General features: G+C 45.6%; 1 protein-coding gene across 6 annotated transcripts in view; it reads right to left on the bottom strand.

The window, feature by feature from the left end:
* The window catches only part of NRBP1 (nuclear receptor binding protein 1), a 1,221,009-nt gene extending 1,195,829 nt beyond the window's left edge, over nucleotides 1-25,180 (bottom strand). The window contains exon 1 of one of the 6 annotated variants that reach the window (XM_069605466.1): nucleotides 24,992-25,180. The gene's annotated coding sequence lies outside the window, so the exon portion shown is untranslated. Of the gene's footprint in view, nucleotides 1-24,328; nucleotides 24,636-24,991 lie in introns of those variants that run through there. The other 5 variants (XM_069605470.1, XM_069605464.1, XM_069605467.1 and 2 more) reach the window with 5 other exon arrangements.
* Between the last annotated feature and the right edge of the window lie 384 nt (nucleotides 25,181-25,564).

The following is a 25,564-nucleotide window of genomic DNA, read 5'->3' as shown; positions in this document are numbered from 1 at the left end:
CAAGCATACACCTCCTTGGCACTTAGGGGGTTAATTAGCAGGACAATGAAATTGCGGCTCTTTCGGTAATCTAACACAAGATGTGCTCCATTTATCACCCTCAGGCCAATGGCACTGTAGAAAGAATGAACGGCCTTCAAAAAAGACAAAGCTTTCCAAATTGTGTCAGACATTAAAAAACAACTGTTTATTGCATGCCCCTGGCCCTGTTCAGTTTGAGGACTCAACCCTGCAAAGACCATTACCTCTAACCACATGAAATGGTGACGTGAAGATGCATTCACACGCCATTGTCTCCTGTGCATTGCGCGTCTGATGCTCACAGGGCTGTGTCAATTTGGGGGAAGAATTTTTATTTGTATTTGACAATGTACTAAATACCTTTCTCAACAGATTTAATATTCCTTGGTTCGAAGTGGAGCAAACAGCACTGCACCAGACTCCAGGAGGGACAGGATTGATGTGAAAAACTTTGTCCGCAGGTGGAGCGACCCACGCTCTAATGGACCTTAAACGATAGTGTATGCCGCTCCGCTTGCGGTCAAAGTGAAGGAATTACCCACCCACTTCACTGACGCGCCAAGAAAATTTACGTCCCGTCATGAAGCACCTGACTATCGTCCTCATTCCTCACGGGCCCACCCTGCCCAGTTTAGAATTCCATCTAAAGCTGTACGGGCCGAGGTACCAGCTCGGACGGACTCTCGTTTCAACGAAGGCAGACAAGAAATATCCACGCGCCGCCCGATCCACCGCCAACAAGATAGATTTTGCGCGGACAGAAGAAATCAAATTTGGAAATCAAATTTGGAGACAGCGGTCTCCCCGAAGAGAGGCACATATCCAGAGACCTCGTAACAGAGCTTCACCCCCCCCCCCATCACCTGCGCCCAAAAAATCCTCAACATCGCGTGGCCCATGGGACTGGATTAAAGAAGCTCTATCCTCAAACAGAGCTAAATAGCAATCACCAGAGGAAGCCGACGTTCGCCTACAGCCCAAACTACTGACGTTGGCCTCCTGGAACACAAGAGGACACGCTCACCTAATTAACGAAAACTGCTTGGATCTGGGACAGTTCGATATTTTTTGCCTGCAAGAAACATGGCTTCAACACAAACCCTCGATGGATGGATACGACATCGTGATCTCGCCAGCTGTCAAAGGCCTTTTAGGCCGGCCATCGGCAGGACTTCTAATTGCGGTGCGGTTAGACCAAAATCTAAAAATCGTGAAGATCACGGCCAACTGTTACGGGGTCCTGGCGGTGCTAATTGAATGGAATCGCCTAGCTGAAAATTCGAACTCACCCCCAAAAGGCCGTCCCACGCCTCTCCTCGCTCTGATCACCGTCTACTGGAATCCCCAAAGGACTTTGACATCGCTCTTCTGCCAAACCATGGCTGAAATAATTGATTCCATCCTTATCGATTGGGACACCCCATGGGTACTTATCTGCGGAGATCTCAACGCAACGTGCGATCAATCCACGGATCTGCGTACGCAGCACACTGAGCCTACACAAGCTGAACTAAGAGGCGAAGCCTGGATGACCCTTATGTCCTCCAGGAATCTACACAACGCCGCCAGGATTCGGGAAGTCAGCCCCATTTACCTACATGGAAGAGAGGCCAGTGGTCAGCTACCCTGGACTACATCTTCGCTTCAAAAGCCCTGTGCGCAGAAATCCAAGGTTTTCAAGTGGTTGAAACTACAGCGAGTGACCACAACATTCTAACGCTGTCATGGTTCTCGATGGCTCGAAAGACAAACCACTATCTGCCTTCAGTGGAGTCTAATCCACAACAATCATGGCTGCGTCTGACATCTGCCAACATAAGGGCAATTACTCATCAATATGTTGCCGAAGCGGCGGGCGAGTTACCCTCCGCCCCACCTCGTAGACCGAACTACCTGCCCATGCTTCTAAACTACAAGCAGTATTCACAGTCGGGTGCGTCCCACCTTAAGACCCACACCCACCAGTACGATAAGCAAATAGCGCTTAAAAATACTGCATTAAGGAAGTTCAAATGCAACGCCAAGGCAGAAAACTATCACCGCTTGGAACCTGTAGATTAGCGAACATCGAATCTACAAATCATGGATCAGAACGCGCCGGGCAGCCTTATATCAGCACAATGCAGAATCAATGCTCAGAGCCCTTACAACAAAAAAAAAAAAAACAGCCGACTTTTGGTCCCTGATAAACCACACTCAAGGAGCTACTACGACAAACATGATCAACGCAGTACCGGAGCTAGCCTGGGTTACATTTTTCAGCGACCTTTTCGCCTGCCCGACCCCACTGTCAACTCTGCGTTCGGACTCCACAGACTCCCCGTGGATAAACCTGTCAGCTGCACCAGACATAACTCTGGCCATTAAAAGGTTAAAATCGTCAAGAGCTCCAGGCCCGGGCGGCCTGTCCAACATAGACCTAAAGAAACACCTCCACGAGTGGTCCACCTTTATCAGCATTTTGTTCGACCATTGCAGAATAACCAGGAAGATCCCACTGTCGTGGTGTAAAGCTATCATTATCCCCATTTTCAAACAGGGAAGCAGGGATCTTCCCGGAAACTACCGCCCGATTGCCCTACTGGACATTATGGGTAAGCTCTTCGCTTCTCTCCTCCTAGTCCACTTTCAAAGCTGGGCAGAAACGGCGCCGTGCAGTGATCCTCTTCAAACGGGCTTCAAGAAGAACGGCAGCACTGCACTGAACATCCTTATACTAACCCTCCTAAAGGCAAAAATAAAACAAGGCTCACAGCTAGCGTACGCTGCATTTATCGACCTCTCTCAGGCCTTCGATAAAGTCGACAGAACGAGACTATGGGCTAAATTGAAAAACTGGAACTGCCCTGAATCTTTCCTAAACCCAATAATGGCTCTCCACACTGGCACCACTCTTAATGTTCGGCTGAACAGGCAAGGTGCCCTCTCCAGGGAAAGCCAAGCCAACAGAGGAGTTAAGCAAGGCTGTCCGCTGGCTCCCGCGCTCTTTGTTGCATTTTTGGGGGACTATAAAGACTCTGAAGGCCTGGTCCACAGCTACCCCCCGAATTTCGGAAACACCACCTTGTCCCGACTTCTTTACGCCAACATGATGATCTTGTTCGACCAAACCCCCATCGGTCTACAACGGCAGCTGGACATCCTTGCAGTCTATATGGCCAATAACAACCTGCAAATAAACCAGGCCAAAACCAAGATCATGATTTTCGCAAAAACCTGCCACCCCCGGAAAAAATCTACGTCGTGGTCAGTGAATAAAATCAGAATCGAAGTAGTTCCCCACTTTAAATACCTGGGGCGTTTATTGATGGATCAACCCAGGAATTGAAAATGCAAGCCCATCTCTGGTCGAAAACCAAACTGTTGACCTCACAACTCAAAGCGATTGACAGGAAGTTCGGCAAATTTTCGTTATCCCCGGCTATCAACTTCTACAAGGGAAAAATGGTCCCAGCCATAACTTATGGCATGGACACCATGTTCACCATTCCAACGCACCTCTGGCGAACATTAGAGGGGTACATCTGGAAAACTCTCCTTAGCCTACCTAACGCCATTCCCATCGAAGTGGTTAGAAGAAAGCTAGGGCTGCTCTCGTTAAGTGCCACTGTTAGTGTGGCCTCTCTCGCTCTGTTCAGGAAGACCCTAAATCAAAGATGGCCTCCCGATCTGCAACATCATCGGGCAGGAGTTGGCCACTACGACCTGCAAAGCGGTCCTTCTCTGGATGCGCCGCCAAGAATCCATACTGGATGAACTGGTATGTTCCAAATTCGATTTGATCACGAACCCCGAAAGAGTCAACGAAAAACTGAAAGATCCAAGACTGGATCAACACCATCGACAAAGCTGCTGCAATTAAATTCTTAAAACACCTCCCTCCCACGTACAACAAGCTGAAATCCCCCATGGGGTACTGTCTAAAATTCCCGGACAAAAAACTGCGATCAACATTCTTAAGAGCTTGATTCAATCTGCTCCACACGAGGGAAATTCTAGGGATAAGATCTGTATCCACTATTACCACCTGCAGGCAATGCCCCGGATTCCATCGAGACAATTCGCCACCTGCTGCTAAATTGCCCTTCGCTGGAGCAAGCACGCTCAGCTTTTCTAACCCCATTATGGCACGATTCCATCCTGATTGAAAAAAACACATGGTGGTGCCGCTTGATCTCTGGGGAAAAACCCCGCTGGGCGGTTGCCACGGCTAAAATAATCGAGGAGGCCTTTGCCAAAATCACGAACGTGGGACTGCAACCCTCACTTGATCAGCACGACTCTTGATAGGCCTGATCCACTTGAGGTCCCCTCCTGTCAGCTTGTGACACTGCGGAAACAGGGTCTACCCAAACTACCCATCTTCCCTATTGGTCGATCACGAGCTACCCTCCACGCCGTTTTGGCCCTGACCCCACCTTAGCATTGTAAACGATCTTGACCTGGAGTGATAGCAGGCGAAACAAGCTTTGTTCGATTCTAAATTGCCATCCTCTTGTAAAAATCATTTTCTTTTGATTATGCACAAGTAAATAAATAAAAAATAAATAAAGAAGGAATTACAGTATTGGGTGCATCTGTCGGATGTTAGGAAGGCACCACAAACATTGCCTCCTGCAATAAGTATTTTATCCAAGTGTTTTTGTTTCAGAATTATCTAGCCAAACAGCCTTCACATCATTTTTGAAGATTGACTTTGACTATGGTTTTTTGTATGTGCAATCTGTATGAACTGTCAAGAAACCAAAAGGAGTGTACAGTTGACCTTGAACTGGTTTTGAATATTCAGAGACAGACCAAGTACAAGTGACAAGCTGTAGTTTTGGGGAAGGGAAACCCGAGACCTTATAAACTTTGTGGTTGTCTTGAAGACGGGAAGCTCGATAACCCTTTTGGAACTGCGTTGCCTTCCTGGGGAAGGGAACCCTGAGATTCCTTTTGAATAGTGTTGTCTGTGTGGTAAAGATAGTCCTGAGACTTTGTGAAACAGTCTTGAACGTGGGGAAAGGAAGCTGCAAAGTAAGCCAGAAGCTCAGAACTTTATTTGGAACACTGTTTCTTTTGTGGTTGATATCCCTACACATTGTTAGCTTTAGTTGTCAGGGAATAGATTCTGGACAGGGAATAGGTTCGGGATCCAGATACACTTAAATTGAACTTACTGACTATCCATCCTTAGTTTAAGGTAGGGAAATCCCACCTTAGCATAGGGCAAGTTAGGCCTTCAGCAATCCTGACATTTAAGTTAATAAACCATTTGTTTGAACTTTGTATCCGTTGTCGGTATTGCTTCATGATGCCTTCACAGTGGTACAGTCATATGAGCTCAGTAGGGAAACAGAGTTAAACAGAAAGGTGATGGCTGTAAGGTTTTGAATTAATCATAACCACGGGCAAAGCTCTGGGCAACCCTCCAGACCATTATTCAGCCTGCCAAGCAATTACAGAAGGGGGAAAAAACCATATGCAAATTGGGCTTGGTCCTACCCCAAAAAGGGGCAGTCCAGCCAGAACTGCTAGGTCACATCCCTTCTGCATGAGACCACAAGCATCCCCAGACATGTTTCAGCCTTGTTGGGCGACATCAGTGAGGAGTAGCTTGGGTCTCTAGGCCTCAGCCTAAGTCACTAGGGGAATCCAGACGTGGAGCCCTTGCTCACTATTCTTAGAGAGGCACAGCTACACCCTACGGATTAGGTTCAACCAGACCGAAACACTTGTCTAGGGTTGCTGTTGGTACTCTTGTTCAGAGGAGAATTGCCTAGCATTTCGGTGCTGGACAGCCCCAGGGCAGGACAAAGACTGATTGGGATATTTCTTCTCTGTGAAAGATAGTGAGCTAAAGACTCTGGGTAAGGCTCTTGTAACCAGGACTCATGTCTGGCAGAGAGTCTCCCAGGACCCCCTTGTTATTGGGAAACAGAGTTATAATGAGAGTTATGTCTACTCCCTCATTCCCCACACGTCAGGAGCACCCAAAAGGTTAGTGCCCCAGGAAATGTCACTCTTGGAAGCCCGCTGTTAGGTTAATTTTAGAACAGCATCGGGTCTGCAGTTTGTTCGAAGGGCACAAAGTACAAGTTGTACTAATGGACAGAGATGGAGAGAAATGTGCCAAGAAGATAGTACACTTCAATGTAAGCCATGGCCCATGCTAAAATTGGACCGAGTGTGTCGAAAAGATGGGTGAAAGCGGTGGTTAGCTGTGCGGCAGGGGGGTTGGCAGAATTTGGAGAATATGGATCATTATTAAACTTTCACAATATGGACTGCATAAATATCAAAATTGACATGATTGAAGCACGAGAAACTCCAGTAAAAGTTAAACAGCCTAAGAATATCAGTTCTGTTTGAGGCCATCAGACTGTTCATGTGGGCACCAATACCAAACATGTTCATTCCAGATCTTGAAAAAGAACAGCAGCTCTGCTGGATCTGTACTGGGTGTGCGGTCAGCAGGCATTCCTGCATCTCCTTCCTTCCTGGCGAGGAACATGTGCTTCAACATTGCACTCAGCTATCCTTGTGGTGCCTGAAAGTCATTGGACTGTAGCATCAAAGCATGGTACATTGCAGTACATCCAAACTTCAATCCAACCCCCCGGGACGAGGAAGAAGCGATTGTTGAAGTTGTGGAGGAAGAGATTGAATTATTTGTCAGACAATTCATCTAGGTTGCTGAAAGCAATTCCAGACAAATACCGGCTGCACTCCTAGACAGAGGTGTTTTTGGCATCTCTCCTGATGCAAGGGGTCCAGGCTGCAGCAAATACAAAATGCCTGCAGATAGTTTGGTGGGAGGTGATCCAATTGGCAAATGATATCAAACAAGGCCAAAATGCCATCAAGACTGAGTTGAGGGGGATCCGGTTGATGATACTCCAAACCCTGTAAATTCTAGACCTGCTCATGGTAATGGAGGGGGGTGTGCACAAAATGAGTCAGACGTAGGGGCCTTGCACAAGTTAAAGAATGGCATGGAAGGTGAAGTGGGAGTGCAGGCCCAAGATTGGTTCGACACGTGTGTTCATGGGTGCCAACCTGGCTTGGGGCAGTGGTGAAGATATTGGTGCCAATTGTGGTGATCCTTTTGGTGTTTTTCATGTGCCAGATGATGCTCCAATGCTGTGCAAAGACCATCCCAGACAGTGCAATGATGATGGTCACCGGTGGAGTAGGAATGGCTCTCCAAGATACAAAGGATGGCGAGACAAGCATGGCATCAATAGCGACAGACTCGAGAGGTTCATTTCAAAACCTTATTACTAAGGTTCCCGAGTTAGTGTAATACCTAACTGGCACAACTCTAAAAAGGGATAGTTCCTTAACTGATATTTCTAAAGGATGGTGAGGTCTAATAGTCCAAACTAAAAGTCTGTCAAAACCTATGCTTGCCCTCACTAAACAAAAATGTGATAGGAAGTAGTTAAAAAGCAAAAACTGCGATTCGACAAAAATAGTAAACCAAGGTGGGTTTCAGGTAGTCTTCTTACCAGGTGTAGGTACCGTGATCAATGTCACAAAGATGGGTTTAAATCAAAAAGGGCTGTTCGTAAGACCTTCTCCACAAAACCGTGCAATATTCTTAAATACTTTGTGTCTTTGGATCGTTGGGGCTCCCTTCCCCAAGCTTCAAATTCCAAACACCACAAAAGAAATACAACAGTACCTCTTTCAGCTTCTCACAATTCCCTTCCCCAATCTTCAATCCTTACAACACAGCAAAACAACCAGTCTTCAACTTGGTTAGGCCTCTCAGGGTTCCCTTCACCAATCTTAGGCCACTCTTCAATATCCAACACAAGTTCCATTTTTCAGGGTAGACCTTTTGTTCCATTTACAGTTCTTTCACACATTTCACTTGTGGTAGCGTTATAAATCTTTTTGCACCGCCTGGTTCTTTGCTCCTCCTGGTCGGGTCCACTCTGAGCGATAACCTTTAACCCACCCCCCAATCTTTATTCCTTGCTCTTCCTTTTTTCTTTAACTGGATTCTTCCCGGTGCACACTTGAACTTTACCTTTTCTGTACCCTTTTGCACTGTGCACTCTTGCGCACCTCACACACTTAATTTGCCTTCATTTTAGTGGTGTTTTATATGGTGCTGCATTGTGAGCAAGCAACTTTAAAGAAGTTAAAGGTCATCATAAAGCAGGGATTGAAATTCAGGCATGGAATTTCACTACCACTCCCTGTAAAATACAAAACAATGCCCTGTTAACCTCAAGGGGAGTTGAGTCAGCTGCATAAGAGCTACTCTGCTTCAGTATCAAGAGTGTTTTGGACAATGAAGCTGGCAGAGCAGAGCTTCACAAAACCAGCAGACCTCAAAAGACAATCGCACACAGCCATTTAGTATGGACAAGGCAATCGATACATCACAGAAAAGATGGGTGTAAAAGCCCACCTACATTAGCTAACAAAGGCAGAGAAGCTACCAGAAACACAAAAACCCACAGAGTCATTTTACCGCAGCTGATGTTTTCACAGCCTGCGCTATTCTTTGCACTAAAGTTCTCCTCAATGTGCAGCTTGCGTTCAGCCCTCTCGGATCTGCAGTCTGTTTCCAGAGTAAACCTGCTTTTCCTTTTGAAGGGCAATTGCCCGCTGCACCCCATCCATGATATACCCCAGTCCAACCACACAATGTACCATGGGTGAACACATCAACCACTAGAACCGGGCAGATGAGATGAACATTGTCCACAGTCCGTGAAGAGCTGCTCTCCAACCTTTACCAACATTCCCTCTGTCCTGATCCTACTTGATCTCTCATCTGCATTTGGCACGGTCAACCATACCACTCTGCTCAATCATCTCCATAACAATCTGGGTATCACCAATCAGGCTCTGGCCTGGCTGACCTCTTTTCTCCGATTGATCCTCCCCTGTTCAACTTGGGTACTTCCTATCTTCTCTCTCCCTCTCTACCTATGGTGTTCCCCAGGGGTCTAGCCTCTCGCCGTGGCTTTCCAATCGATACCTGACAACTCTCGCCTACTGCATTTTCATTTTTTGCTCCAATTTCCAGTGCTATGCTGATGACACCCAACTCATTTTCAGGCTTCATTCAGCCACCTCCTCTCCTCCCCTCATCTCTGACTGTCTAATCGCTATTCAAAACTTGTGTGCCGCCAATGAATTTTGTTTAAATGCCAACAAGACAAACTCTCCTCAATGGTACACCCTCTCCATCCTTTCCCCTCATTCTCTGGCCGGCCGCCCTTTGCCATCCTCCTGCCCCTACCTGCGAAGCTAAGAACCTCTGGGTCATCTTTGACACCACATTTTCCTTCTCCGCACACATCTCTGATGTCTCTAAAAAGTCAAACCTCTTACTGCACCTCCTCAGAGGTACTCTTCCTTTCTTCTCCTTCCCTCAGAAGCTCACGGTCTCCCAAGGTCGGATTCTATCTAGGTTGGACTAGTGAAACAGCCTCCTTTTAAGTCTACCTGCCTCCACACTCCGCCCTTTACAACTAATCCAGAACAGGACCGCAAGACTTGTCCTTGGCCTCAAGCCCTGGGATCGTATCTCTCCAGCTCCGAAATCCCTCTATCGTCTCCCAGTGGATGCAAGGATTACATTTAAAACCCTTTGCATTATCCACAAGGCTTTCTGGGGTCTGGGTCCAAAATACCTTCAACTATCCCTCCTTAAATACTTCCCCTCTCGAGCCCTTCGCTCCTCTACCTCCAACTCCCTCAGGGTCAGTCGTTTTTCAATGAAGCGAGCTGGGGGTAGATCTCTTCTCTTCAGCTGGGTCTCCCCTTGGAACTGCCTCCATGCCACCTTGAAACTTGAGAAGAACATCTATGGTTCTGGAAGCTCCTCAAGACCTTCCTCTTTGCTTCTGCCTTTGCCTCATTTCTCCCCTGCTGATCTGCTTGCTCTCTCGGCACTGTGCACCTGGCCACCCTCTGTACTTATGGCCCAGGTACCTGCTCACCTTGCCACCCTCCTACACTGCCTCCTGGCCAGCCCTTGCACTGGGGCCTGCATCTGTACCCATACACTCCCCCACCCACTCTTCTGCACTTCAGATACACCCTGACTAACCTAGCACTTTGCCACTTACAGGCTGCACTACCACTGTTTCTTTTTTTTTTAACCTTATTTACTTATTTATTGTGTTCTCTCCTATGCTCTGCACTTTCCAATGTCCCCACCCTTCCATGCACTTCCCCCTTTTTCCCTCCCCTATGCACTTGCACGTTCTCAATGTCACTGGGCCTATAAGATCGTCATTTTGTTTCTCCTTTGTGGCCCCCCCCCCCCGGACCCCAGCCTGGTCGCGCTCTGAAACACCTGTGTGTGAGCGCGATATAAATAAAATATCTTGTATCAGTTAGGTGACCATGTCCTTTACTAAGAACATGGATGTGAGTGGCTTATCGCATGGTTGAGGAGATTTATGCAGTATTAGTATTAAGAAGCAATATTTCTCAAAGATAAAAGTACCAACCAGAAATGTAGAATGCACAAAGAATGAATGTATGTTCTATACTGATTGTTTACAATGATATATGTGCGGATGCTACTTTTGAATATTTGTGAGGTTTGAGTTAATGTTATAACTAAGCAGGATTTATATGGTTACTGCTCAATAAGATAAATACCAAAGGTGGCATTCCCAACTTATATAGACCCTTTTTATTAATTAGCTAGTAAATAACCATAACTTTATTAAAGCAGTAATTGTAGGATGTGTTGGGGCGACATCATAGGAAGGAAAGGGAGGTGGGTTTGGGTCTGTGAATGTGTGCATGTTGATGCATATACTGCATATGTATAGAAGAATCCCTCACTTTTCAGAGAAAAGAATAACACACCTTAAGCTCATCGGATGTAAAAAAAGATTTCCCCCCCAACATCCGGGTAAATGCCACATGTGTGCAAAACATTGTGAAAATCTTAGTAGACAAACGATTTGAGGTACGCACAGGGTGTGTGGGGGGCCCTGGGAAGAGTTAAAAGGGTGATTTCTCAGTCCATAGAAATCACGATGCCAAATAGTTGACATGAAAAATAAACTGACCAAATCGAGTTGTGCGTGTTGGGTTGCAGTCTGTGCAGGAGTGCACTTGGGAAACTTTTCATGGTTCCAGTCGTATGGATGAAAGCACTCCCTGTAAATGCATTTCCTCCAATTATCTAAACGCGGGAGTACGTTGCCGGAGTGGGGTCCCTCTGTCCTGTACGGCGATACATAGCCCGCCGCAAGCTGCTTTGAGACTTTACAGCGTCTGGAATACGCAATTATTCAAAGAGTACTTTTAGAGTTTGGGGCATGTGGTGTCGCTTGGTTTTCCATCCCGTAGTGTTGCACCCTCCTGCCAGAGTCATTAGTCTGGCAGCTTTTAAGCACCAAATCAGTGTGATTTTAAAACTATTCGTTCTTCAATGAAAGGAACATTTGATTGCTGCTGCTATTTTTATGCACTTTTTACTGGTCCAGAATATATACTGTGACAATTACAGATACATTTAATTTTTTTTTTTTAACCCTGCTACTCGGAGGCTGTTTTGTTGCAACTAATACTACCTTATCCCTGCTTGCTTTGGGAGGTCCTGAACATCTCCCATTTGAGCATTCGTACCAATATGCCTGGAAAAATAAGCACAATCAGAGGAAAACTTCCCCCTACCCTAAAATACAGATGGGCCTCGGTGCTCGTAATTGAGCTAAGGGAAATAACGTGAGCTCCACTAGAGTACGGGCAACAAGCTCACCTAGTGGTAAAAATAACAGGGAATGCGGAACTGGCACCATTGACTCCTATTTCACATCTGAACCAAATATGAATACCCCTGGCCATCAATGTTGGTAATTGACACTTCATCCCGCAGTGGTGAGACACCAAGTAGGGAAAACAATATATCTAATTTGAGACTCTCTTGCTCCCAACAATCAACTACATCAACAGCCCTCGGCACATGAGTCACAAGATCAAGTCACCCACACCACCAGAATAGTGTGGTGGCAAATATGCCATGGGATCAGACCCTGAGGCAGGTGCTACTGTGGAGGAGATTGGGCATAGACCATCGGCTTTGCCTAATGTGTCCAATAGACGATGGGGGGGGGGGGGGGGGGGGGGGGGGGGGGGGGAGGTGATGACTTCAACTGATGATCATTTGGGACAGCAGTGTCCGTCTCAGGCACAATTGTCTGTCTTACAATTGGCAGTGAAAGGAATTTTGAAGATGTGGTAGAATATTAGGAGGAGGTCTCTGTCTTGACCAGCTGTAGTATGTCTGGAATGTCTGGAACAGATGAAGACCGAGGTGAATTGATCGCTGCAGCAGTTCCGTATACCTCTGACAATCAGACCTCTTTTAATGCATCTGTTTCAATGGTGGGAACCATTGTAGTTGTTGATGCCAACCTTATTACATCAGAGGCTGTGGAGATGGCTGAACTCGTTAGTGAGTTTGACCATCTACCTGACATGTAAACAGCGCAGGAAAAGGGAGAAAATCGTAAGGTAGCTGGGAACAAAATTTTAAAAAAAAAATGCACATTATTGGTGAAGGCTGAGGAAGTATTCATCACAGAACCAGCCATTAAGAAAACAAAAATATCCAATAGAAAAAGCAACAAAGATTAGCCCTAAAGGCACACTTATGAGCTTGGTGTTGAATGATGGACATCAAAGTGTGGTGAATGACACGACTGAAGATAATTTGAACATGGTGTCCCCCCACAATTACCCTGTATGCCAACCAATTTAGTGATGCAATTCTAAAATTCTAAATCTACCATTGTACTTGTACCTTCCGATATACACCCAACAATTTTGTGTGTGTGTATATATATATATATATATATACACACACACACACACACACACACACACACACACAGTTTCTGACATAACTTTAGAGGAAGTTTTGACAAACCTACCCCAAACAATTACAATAAGAAAAAAAAAACTCTGGGTAAACCTAGATCTCATCCCCACATTAACAGGTATGATTTATTGGCTCTGACGCGCACAATTCTCATGTTAAGGATTCTTACACCAAGAATTTTGACTACATTGAGCCAATTAAGGACCCCAAATATCAATTAAGTAAAATCTACTGCAGCACTAATGAAACTGGTCAGATTCGATTTTATAATACGCCGATCTAGATGATGCTGAGGAGGCTCTGATAATTGAACCAACTCAGCAGCTAGACATGCAAAAGTTTAAAGATAAAATAGTCATTATAGGTAATGATGTCAGTGCTAGTACCAACTCTGCACTACAAGCAAATATATTGGGTATAATGAATTGGCTGGTCCTCAATGACAATGGCCAAATAGCCGGAACTTGAGACCTGGCCATCTCATCTTGGAATACTCTAGGTTCTGTTCATCTATTGGCGACTGGAGGGTTTGTGGAATTCTTGCTGCAGAAGGATATCTTACTACAACTGGAAGTCTGATTACTTTCCGATTTATTGATTGATGGCTACCAAGTAATGGCAAACAAAGGGCCTAGAGGCCGCCCATACAGATGCCTCATTGTTGGAGTCAAAAACAACTTTAAAAAGCAGCAAGAAAGCATACCAATGGTGATAGTCCTTACGTTGTGGCAGTCAGAGTAAGTATAAATAAAGATGCTGGTGTCATAAATGTCATCAATATATATGACACTCCAGGCTTAGCCAAAACAGATGACATTGTGACTTTGTACTTTATGTTAAAGGTAGCATTCAAAATTCGGACAAACAACCCTTTATATTAGGTAGGGGGAGATCTTAATGTGAGATGCTAGTGTCCTAATGAAATTAATGATACTGATTTTGTCAAAATTAAGTCCGTCAATGAAGGGAAAGGCGCCACAAAGGGAACATTTTGGCCGATACTATGTTTGACTGGGACAGTTCCCTTTTGAACAGAAGAGTAATGGGCGATATTCCGGGAAAAAGCACCTGGGGGTTGGGATGAGAACATCAAAACTAGATTATGTTTTCTGTCTGTAACTCACCAGCCTTACCATATATTAGCAAGTTTGAAATCACAGATCGAATTTCAGTGATCATGCCATACTTACTTTACATATATATTGGGTAACCAAGGCCCTTGTTATCAAAGGCGAGTTGGGGAACTCAAAGGAACCCTGCTGGCTGGAGGATTCGCTGGTCAGATAAGAGTGTTTAGAGGGCTGGCAATGACTTCCTATTTCAGGGTGGAAAATGGCCATCTACTGCGGCATGTTCAGCGGCTGAGGAAATTATTAAAGATAGTACCCAAAAATTGGCGGTTCAAAAAAGCTACTATTCTTTGCAATATGAATAATAAATGCTGCTTTGACAGGGTTATACATGATTCTAAAAAAATCCTTAAGGTGGGAATTAAACTTAAGAAAAATAATACTATTCCCACAGAAGCTTTGGCCACAATAAAAATGGCAAAAAATAGATACCGAAGATGAGCGAAGGCCTGGGTAGCATCGGGAAGAAATGCACAATGGCAAGATTTGGTCACTATTACAAGAACTAGTGATTCACGCAAGCTCTGGAAACTGTTGAGTGGTTTCAACTCCGTTAGAGAGAATTCTCAAAAAAGTGCTAATTCCTTTCACCTTAGAGACCCGAGGACTTGATTTTTTTACCTGGAGAGTGTGAACTTTTCCCCCCCCACTTTCCATGTATTTTGATGTGCGTTTTACTCGTGTTCTTTATTAAAGAGTTTTAGGCAACAACATAGGCATCAGCTTTTCATTTGTGTCACACAGCACCCTCAGTGCAGTGGCACAGAGAAGCCTTTCAGGCTGTACCATGGTTTAAAAATACCTTCTCTGGGATAAACTACTGTTTCCCAGAGAAAGTAAAGTGAAATGGACTTTGCTAGTCTTTCAAACTCCTAGACCCAGCACACCCCATCTTACAATAGAGCGGTGGAGGGGTTACTTAGTATCCCCTATGTCTAGATACTCATGTAGGCTACCCTTTCCTCTCGAAATGGCTGGTGGCAGTGGTTTTACAACCAACTACCATGATTTTTCCCGACCGCAAATACCAGTAGCGTTAAATCGTGGAAGCCATGTTTTTCAAGTTGGCGTCTGAGCCCCCTTTGTTTAAACAGATCCCAGTCTTTTTTCGCCATTTATTTTTGGAAAGGTCCTTCTAGATTTTGTCTCTGCGCAGCAAACCTGGTTTGGTCCCTTTGTACCATCGCCTTTGGCGGGCTTCAGGACTGAAGACTGCCTCTTGCGTCTGAGTGTCTGGGGTGGGCAGGAAGTGAGGGAGGTGCCCGAACCTCCCTGTGCTTAGTCTCCTAGGATACCCAAATGCACTCTGGCGCGATTGACTGGCTGACTGTCCGGCATGGACAGCCACCCTGCTGGGAGTGGCAGCCAGGCTGGAATGAATGGGAGGAAACTGGATAAAAGGCAAGTCTCTTGGCTTGGAAGACAGAGTCGACCGTTGGAACGAAAGAACCGAAGAATAGCTTAAAGAGGACGGCTGCTGCAACTCCTGGAACGTTAGTTTGCCCGGTTAAACCCTTCTGAAGGTCTGAATCGATAAGTTCATCTCAACAGAGAAGCATAGCAAGGACGACTTCTCCCTTTGAGTTGGTGGGACCAATCAACTCAACACTAAGCCACCTGGATACCATTCTCTGAGCTGGTTGTATTTTCCGCAGAGTGCGGCAGGAAACCGAATAACCAGGGAGAGGGACACCAGTTTGTGTGCTTGACTACTGCTAACGGAATCGAAGATTTGCTGGTTGCCAGCTTTTTGACTAGTCCCAGTGCAGGTGTCCCCCACAACACCCCCCCTCCCAAACGTCCACCCTCTTGTCCCCACGACTGAGGCCCAGGAACAGCAAAATCTGCAGGAACAAAAGTCTTCAGCTGCATATTTTTCTTCATTTGTAAGGTACTGTGAAACGAGACAGAGTACTTACCGCTTGCGGTGAAAGTACATGAAACATTCCCAACTTGAAGGCCCAAATAGCTTGTGACCCAACATATGTTTCTTTCTTTTACAAACTACTTCTGGGAACTTTGGCAAAGACTTTTCCGTTTAACTACCAGAACTACTTTTTCCTATTCAAGACTTTAGCCCATCAACTCCTCTGGTGAACTCAAAACATTTACAACGTCTAAGAATACGTAACTTTTTTAACCCATGTCTTTTTGCTCTTACTTCAAAGTAGTTAAATGCCTCAGAATCTTATAGTGTCAAGTACTGAAGTATATTTGTGTGGGATATATATTGCCTCCTATTGAAGGTTTAATAACTGATTAAAATAAATTAATAAGTGTTTTACCAAAAAACCTTGAGTATAAGAGCCTATTTGAATGTGATTGTAGACCTCTGTGTAACATCATTACAGCTCACATTCCCTCGAGATAAACCTGGCTGCTCAGCTCCGCTACCAAAAACTGTAGTACAGACTTATACCAAAGGTTGGTTTTGCTTACACCTGTAGTCTTAGTTGTGTGTAGTGGTCTCAATGGGTATTGCATACAAACTCCAACACACCATCCCGTGAGACGTGTGTCATTGGGGAACATGAGTGGTTGAGCAACTAGTAAACGTTCCTATGAGCCCTCTGCCCTAAGTGAGAACCCCTTCCCGCCAGGAGCCAAATTCAGCATTAGTTTCTCTTGTGATGAGATTGTGCTGAAAATGTATTGGTGCTCTAAAATTTTAGAGCCCCCTGGACCAAATGGGCTACCCAAAGTAGTAATAAAAATAAAATATGACATGGGGGTGGGGGGATATTGTCTATTTAACAAATCAGAAAGGGTGGATCCCTAGCTCGTGGTGTGGCTCAATTCTTGTACCAATCCACAAGGGGCCTAGAACATGTCCTGAGAATGTCAGGCTACTTGCCATGCCAGATGCAACTGGTAAAATCTTTGCATCTCTACTATTGGGAAGATTAGGGTTTCATGAGTTCTTGAGAACACCACATTTCAAATTATGCTAGACAATAAGGGTCTGGTTTCATCATCTATTAGAACTAATCGAGAAGTAAAACAGGGGTGCTACCTATCTGAACTACCTAAAGTATTGGAGGCCGCTCATACCTGCCCACCTAAGACAATGGGGATTAGGGTCTCTTGCCTTCCATACTCAATCCTATTATCAGCACCCCCAACTTCGACAGTCTAACTGACAACAATGGTAGAGTTGTATAATCAGACTGTCTCTGCTGTAGACAAGGTGGCCCCACTAAAAATGTGCAAAGCTCAACAGGTGGCTCACCTAAATAATGGGTTCACTACAAGCCTAAAAAGTCTATGCAAGATTAAGAACAGCTGAAGGCACAAGGGGAGAAAAAAAATGCACAAAGAAATGGGTCCCTTCTTCAAATAATTATATAAAAACGCTATTCACCAAACCAAAAGTAACACTTATAATGCAAGAATCAGCATTTCCAAATCAGGTACTAAAGAATTAGAAACTCCATTGACCCTGCAGGAACACAGCATAAAAGATACCAACTGGTGCTCAAATATCCAACAAGCACCGTTGGACAAAATATCTTCCTTCAAACTAAAATTGACACTAAAAAAAGTAGCCCATCAGACTCCCAATGTTTTGAGCAATCGGACTTCACTTGGAATTGGCCCACCCCATTTCAGTTTGCACCAGTCTCAGTACCTGAACCGATTAAAATAATTGAAATCCTTAAACCATCAAGATGTCAGGGGGACATATGTATTGCCCATCTTATCAAAAACGTGGTTGTGGAGCTTGCTCCCTTCATCACCACACTAATAAACAATTCATTTGAAACTAGGACAGTCCCTACCAATCTCAGGGATGCGGGGGTCCGCCCACTTCTAAAGAAACCTATACTAGATCCAAATACACTGATTAATTACCAGCCCATAACCATGGTACCCTTACTTTTGAAAATTCTGGATAGGGTAGCATACCTGCAAATCCAAAATTATCTTAAATCTAATAATCTACTAGGCCTTTGCCAATCAGGTTTTAGACCAGGTTACGGCACAGAATCAGCACTTGTTGACCTTAAAATACAAATGGAGGAGTTAAATGATAAAGGCAACATAGCCCTTCTTCTCTTACCAGACTTATCCGCTGCCTTTGACCTGGTCAACCACAATGTCCGGTGCAAACATTTGACTTCAGCGGCATACTTCTCTGCTAAAGCCACATCTTCGATCAAATCCTTTGTCTCCAATAGAACAATGAGTGTTCGCTCCTACAGCAATGGCCGAACCCGGACCTCCTCTGTGTGGAGTTCCCCAGGGATCCTGTGTTTCTCCTACTATGTAGGATATTTTTTTTAAACCCTTATTGACCACCATGACAGTTTGGGTGTAACATACACTAACTATGCAGATGACACCCAAATACTCATACTCGTCAGGTTATGACACCAATTCTAAACTTCTAAGCGAAATATACCAAGTTATTCAGGCTTGGATGGCCATACATGGCCTTTTTCTTAATGACGACAAAACTGAGATACTATTGATTGGATCCCAAAACCGCTTAAACAAATTGCCAGTAGAGTTCAAATTTTTATCATAGATAGTATCACTATCAAAGTCGCAAAAGAAGTCAAACCTCTGGGCATTTACCCGACTCGACATTCTGTTGAACAAAACAAATCAAAGCTACAGCCTCCTCAGTAGCCTATACAGCCAAACTCATTACCGCTTGCAGGCCATTCCTTTCCCCGGTCAGTTGTATTACCTTGGCTAGAATCTTGATATTTGGACTACTGCAATGTCCTCTATATAGCGGCACAAGCTGCTTCGAACTTAACAAGTTACAAAAACGACAGAATAATGCATTAGGAGCATCTCTCAACATTCCAAAAGCCAACCACATTACTCCCACTAGACAAATGGTCCATTGGTTCGAAGTGAAGAACTGAATCGCCTTTAAAACATCTTTAACCAACAAGTGCCTGGCAAACAAAGCACCCAAATACTTAAATTGTAAGTTCACCAAGAACCAATCGGATAGACCTACCAGAGCCTCCCATGTCAACCAACTAGTTGTACTCAGATACAAATTGGAAAAAACAGGAGATAAGAGCTTCCCAGTCTTAGCATCCAAACTCTGGTATTCTCTGCCATCAAACCTCAGAACGGAGACTGCTTACTGGACCTTCCGAAAAAAAACCTAAAAACTTGGGTTATTCTCACAAGAATAATAAGGATCTAGTTCCACACTACTAACCTTGTAAGGAACCGAGAAGACCCCTGCACTGTAAATGTGCCATCCCGGCACTATAACTATCTTCTCTACTGTATTATACTATGTTGCACTATATTCTGCCCCTTATTACTTTATGTACCTTCTTAACCAAAAATGTAACCACTTGAATGTCAATTTCAACCTGCAAATTTGCACCCAGATACCTTTGGGTTAGGAGGTCTTTATAAATTAAATGATTATCTCATTATATTCGATCACACCTTTGTAGCAAAACTATGCTTGGGAACATGATTTTAAGTTGAATTTTGAAAAGACCAAGGTAATGCACTTCTCTTATACGCAGGTGTTCACTCCCACTTTGGTTATCGATCGGAATGTCATTGATCGAATGCATAGTTATAAGTACTTATGAGTTGAATTTACTAAGACAGTATGCAGAATTGAAGGAAGTCAGAAAACGTAAGGCCATATCAAAATTAAATAGGAAACATTGAAGTGTAAAACAGGCCCCAGGCTTTAGATTTAAAAGGTATTGTCACTAGGAAGGCAATGTTTTCACACTTCATTACTGTGTGACCCTGAAGCAATTAGTATGAAGGATTCATCTTGGCTGAACATGCTTGAGGGCAGATTCTAGCAGCGAATGCTGGGGTTGGGACCTAGTGTCCCAATCTAAATTATCCACCTAGAGTTGGGCCTTACATCACTTTCTGCAAAGGCAATCAAAAGGAAAAGACTTCTATACGTAAAGTCCCGTAAGGCACCCGTTTGCCCACTGCTAAACTTATTGGGCCAACTACTACCCACTAGTAAATTCGATTCATTGGTCTTTCTTGCAAATGCAAATTTTGGAACTATTGGTTGGAAGTCTACCTGGGAGACTAGCCTACAAGAATTGAGTAGGAAATGTGCTTGCAAACTTGAACAATGGGCCTGATGTGAAAACTGAACATCTGGCTAAACTTACTCTCACCATTATTGTACAGCTTGACCATAAAGATAAAACCCTGCAATGTTATATTCAACTCTCTCCTTTCCCTGAATTGCATAGATTTGTGCGGAGGATTGGCAAGTTGCCAGTGCTATCTTAGTTGGGTCCAGAGCATTCCCAAAGAAGGGAGGGGACGTCATTCATGTGGGCTTGTTAATAAATTGGAGACTGCCCTGCATGTTTTCACGCAGTGTAAGGAACATGGTCCTTTATACGTAAATAGCCTGGTGCCTGGTGTGTCTGATCCCAACAATATCAGGAGTGAGTCATTTTGGCTGTACTGTTTGAACTCTGGTCATAAATCTATGCACATTGCATTAATTAATATTTGGAACAAACTTTTTAAGCAGGGAGAAGTAGGGAAATGTGTAAGCTAGAATATCCAAGGACTGAAGGCTTTTCTATTTTTTTTTGTTTGTTGGATGTATATGTATTTAAACTGTAACATAGGATGAAATGAGTGAATTTGTGTTATATAAGTTCAGCTACTTAACCATGAATTGTGTTATATATATATATATATCTTAATGGAATTTTGTATTGTACTACTATTTTATGTACTAAATTATGTGTATATAAAGAAAGCTTTTAGAGCTATAACCATAATCTAATATTCAAATTTGATGAACTTTCATGGACAAAAATAAAGTCAGAAACTGAAAAGGGTGGCCCTAACGTACATATTTAGTTACCTGGCATAGGGCAGCAAAAACAACTCGTTTTGTGCGCTGCAAATAACAAAAAAAAAATCAAACAAGGAGAGGGGGCAGCCAAGTATGCCATAGAATCGAACTACCCATTTGTTCATTCCTCTGAGGTAGAAAAGTCAGGCAGCATTCACCAATATATCCGAGTCTGTGCCACGCCAACTGCCTGGAGAACGATGCATTACCTTTAGACAGTTTCAGGAGAAGGAAGCTTGCTGTGCATCCTACTAACATGATCGTGCGCACAGGCTTGCATTTCATTCCTGTTACATTCCGAAAAGTAGGGCGAATTTGAGGTGACAATACTACATGTAATAACATCCACTGGCGGGTATTCCTTACGTATCTACCGGCCTCTCAATGCAGAATCTAAGAAAAACCCTAACGCCACATCAGCAGGAGAAACCAGATGACCCAATTGCCCATGGCAGCCAAATGCCCACACCTTCAGATGAGATTGTTTACAAGAAGTTTTCTATAAAGAGAAAGCGGGAACAAACAGTAATTCAGTACTATAACCGCAGAGTATCAACTCTGCGAGCTTTCTCACCAGTTACGTGGGGGTGGTGTTCCCAGACTTGCATTATTACAACCGTTTATCAATAGGCGGCACGACTACATAATTTTGCTAGAAACGGTAGTCTTTCAAGATGCCATTAGAAGTGCTTGCCAAGCCGATCAATTTCACACACAAAAAAATAATGAAAATTAGCCTTTAAAATGACTCTCCTTGTACAAACATGTAGCCTGACAGAGACCAGACGTGCCGCGTTCTTGGGCACTCCGATGAAGATGTTTTTATTTAGAAACCAGGTCCAGGTTTTGGGGAAGGGGAAGATGATAAGGAATCTGCCAGGCAGCAATCAAACCAAATGCACATCCTTCTCGGGTGGGCTTGAACCACCAATCTTCCAAGAGCCATGCATATTCATGAACTGCTTGCGCCACTGAGACTGGCCGAGTAATGAGTAAATACCAAAGCATCTAATAGCAATCTGAGCAACCGCTTCTTTGTCGCGAACGTGCTTAACTCTAAAGTTAATGCACAATGTATATGTTGGAGCAGTGCTCCAAATACTGTGGGATCGGGTGCGGGTGAAGTAAGCCGGGTATGGGACCAGGGGGCGGGAGGTAGTGAATGGAGTAATCTTCCTTTATGTCGTTGGTCGCCCCAAGCCTGACTAAGCGCATACCCCTTTTTGCAAATGAAATAGTCAATAGGTGTGTTGTAGTTTGGGAGGGGGGGGGGGGGGGGGGGATTCCGCTGTTTTGCTCAGCATGCGCATTCTGTGGGTCGGTGTCGGTCCCTCGTCACCAGCCACTGTCGGGCATTCCCCGCGAATGAGTGCAGCAGCCCGGGGCAGCAGCCACGCCTCAATCCGCACGAATCAAACAGCAGCTGCCAGCTCACACCGCGTGAGCAAGACCGGGCTCCCGGATGCATTAGCCATCCCCTACGAGTCGTGCCTTGCCCTTGCGGTGACTTCACTCGATGGTGCTGTAACACGGTCCTCGGTGACTGACGGCGCTGCGCACGAGACGGACTCACGGGGGCCACGGCACTCGTAACTTTCTAAGAACACAATGTCGTGACACCACAGCAGAATGCGATGACCAACTGGCACCACTCGCAGGGGGCATTTGGTACACAGATGTCCAATCAATGCCGATGCAGCGACCCCCCCCCCTCTCCACCCACGGTCCATATGGGGGAGCTCAGTCCATCTTCTGCGGTGGCAGACAGACCTTGCAAGCGAGTTAAACTAAATATACACCATCACCAAATGTTTACAAGCGAAGTGAATATACCCCACACTCCCACCCATAACATTTCTCTTCCGCCAATCATCCAATAGGACATAAGAGCACAAACGTGCATGCCTCTACTCTGCCAAAGGAACCACTCAAGCGTATACACGGTGGCGGGTTCTCTTCATTGCTCTAGAATCAGATGGCGATGCACATTAATGTCAATCGGGTATTTGCAATCAATGGGAAGGGGGCAAGAATGTTATGCACCAAAGCCCCAAGCTCCCAACTGGCATCAGAAAAAGTTTTCCAGTCCACACTAACGTTGTGTCTTTACGTATGTTAATGTTAAAGGATATTTGTACCGCGCACTGTCACCACCGGAGTGGTCCCCTGGCAGCTCTGAAAAAGTAGGGGAGGTTGAGTTAGTGGGAATGAGCGGGAAAAGTGCAAGAAAGCAGTGATGTGCTGTTGGCAGCCTCAGCCCGGTGGGTCCGTTGGCTGGGCTTGGGGTGTTTTACAGTCGGTAGTCGTGTTCTGTTGTGCAATTCTATGAGGACTTTGTTTTATTGTTGCAGTGTGGTGAAGTTTGTGCGGTTTGCTGCGTTCAAGGCTTGTGGTTGGTTAGAGTTTGAGAGGTGTATGCAGACGGATGAAATTGTTAGTGGATTGGTTAGTTGGTAACATTCACTACTGCATCAAGTGTGGCACAGGCTAACATTCCCAATTCTTTCTAGATTTGACGCATGCTAAGGTAAAGATTTCTGCAGAGTGTGACGCAAGCTAACATTCACCATTCCACCTAGATGTGACACAAGCCAACATTCACAATTCCACCTAGATGTGACGCAGCAGAGTGTGGCACATTCTAACATCGCGTGTATGTTAGTGCGTTGTGCAATGCAACATTTATAGTCCATCCAAGAATGGATTTAGGCCGAAGTTAACAAATGTCTCTAAGCATGCATGTTGTAAAACTATAACAGATACGAGCTGGAAACATTCAAGAAACGTGCATACCAATGCAACTCAAATGCATCGTATGTGTGACCGGGCACCAAATGTAATATGCAAATAAGGGCTGGAGAACGAAAGCAGGCCGAATGACCAGCATAGAAGAATCGTGGGACAATACACCTGCTGCGCTTATGTTTAACGAGCTCAAGAGCAACACCGCCCATCAAGCAACATGCATTGATGAAAGCAAGGAACGGCTAAACCTCGGGTCCATAGATCCGTTCCCCCTGATAGGGCCTTCCTAAGCCCCCCCCACTGTTCCCCATGGTCCACAGTTACCTGTAGCCCCGCCCCGACAACTTTCCTTTCACCGTCACCAACAGAATCTGGTTTGGTAGGCACCCTCCTTGCTGCCATATAATCTTGGGGCCCTAAAGCAGTTTATGCATACCTCACAGATCTCCATAGAAAACATACATCGCTCATCCTGCAGCAGTGATCAAATTAGGATTTGTTGACCAGGGGCATAAAAGAGGACATCAGTGTCACCCATTACGGAAGAGCAATCAGTGGGGAAGCCAGTCCTCAGCACACAGCAAATCTAGCATGTGGACAAGATGTAAACGCCAACCTTGTATCCAGTACATATTATACAATATGCTTTCAATCTTGATTAGGGTGCCTCGCTTAAACACATTCTCAAATATACACAGTTAATGTGTCACATAGCTATGCTAGTATAACACCACTCACCTGGGGAGTCAAAAGTAGCTCCTAGTAGCTGTTTTCAAGGTAACTAGGAGCTAAACGGCTCCCACACATTCCGAACCCTGTGCAGCCTAATGACAGAGGGACATCATTGTAAGCCCCATCTTCATGACCTTTAAAACGACGCCTTGCTAACCACAGAGCACATCGCAGAGGCGCCCCCTATAAGTGATCCGCTTTACATGACCTCTCAGGCACCCGTATGTCTTTCTCTCCCTCCTGGACCACTACTTCCCCCAACTCATTTCTCTGTTGTCATGGGCCTCCCCACTCCTCCGGGGTTACTCACAGGTGCACAGAGCGCGTCCTCTTCCCCTGCGGCGTTGCAGACACAGGGAGCTTCCGTCACACAACGCAATTATCCCATCACTTCTCCGACCCGCAGATTCCTCAAGCCCCCTGGTGTGTCAGAGACCCCCCCCCCCATTCATCGCCCCCTCCCAATGGCCTCTCCCACTAAGGGAGTGTCACGCAGCCCTTTTTCTCTCCAAGCACCCAGCGCTCTCTCCCCGGAGCGCTCACAGCTCTTTCACTCTGGACACCCACCAAGCCCGCCCTAAACCCTCCACCACACAACTGCCTGCTTCCTTTGCCCTCGCAGCCGCAGCGAGCTTCTTCCGGCCCCGAGCCCCATCCTCCCCGCCTCACCTCGGCCGCCGGCTGCCTCTGTCCCCAAGGTCCGCGCACCCTGGGAGCCTGTGCTGTCACAGTGCCTGTGGCAAGGCCTCGGCGCGAGCTCCGGCACCAGCAGCAGGCTCGCTCGTAAGCAGAGCCAGCGCACGCACGCACATACACACACACACACCAGCCAGGCAGGCAGGCAGGCAGCGACGCCAACACGCCGCGCTCCAATCACAGCGCTCGAGCGCAGGCCGACGCCGCACGACGTCACGCGGCCCGTCAACACGCAGGCGCGCGGCTGCCCGCTCGCCCCACATTCACAAGGCGGGCACGGCGCACGCTGGTTTGAACGGGGCTGGCGGCGCACGCCAGCTGGTACCGCTAGAGATGGGTCTAGTGCTCGCTGCCGCCGAGGCGTGGTGATTTCAGCTGAAGACGGCGGTGGCGTACAGCGAGACGGCTGTGGGCGGGGCTTGCGGAGGGGCGGGGCTGTTTCTGGTGAATGTCTCTGTGTGACGCAGATGGAGAAGTAGCTAAGCAGCGATGTGCTTGTTACTCCTTCATGGACTGATGGGAACATAAAGACGCCAACCCAGGACA

Source organism: Ambystoma mexicanum, chromosome 4p, assembly GCF_040938575.1.
Source record: "Ambystoma mexicanum isolate Mex_15411 chromosome 4p, UKY_AmexF1_1, whole genome shotgun sequence".
Taxonomy (NCBI): domain Eukaryota; kingdom Metazoa; phylum Chordata; class Amphibia; order Caudata; family Ambystomatidae; genus Ambystoma; species Ambystoma mexicanum.
Note: the sequence above shows the minus strand (reverse complement) of the source record. Positions and strands in the feature narration are given on the sequence as shown.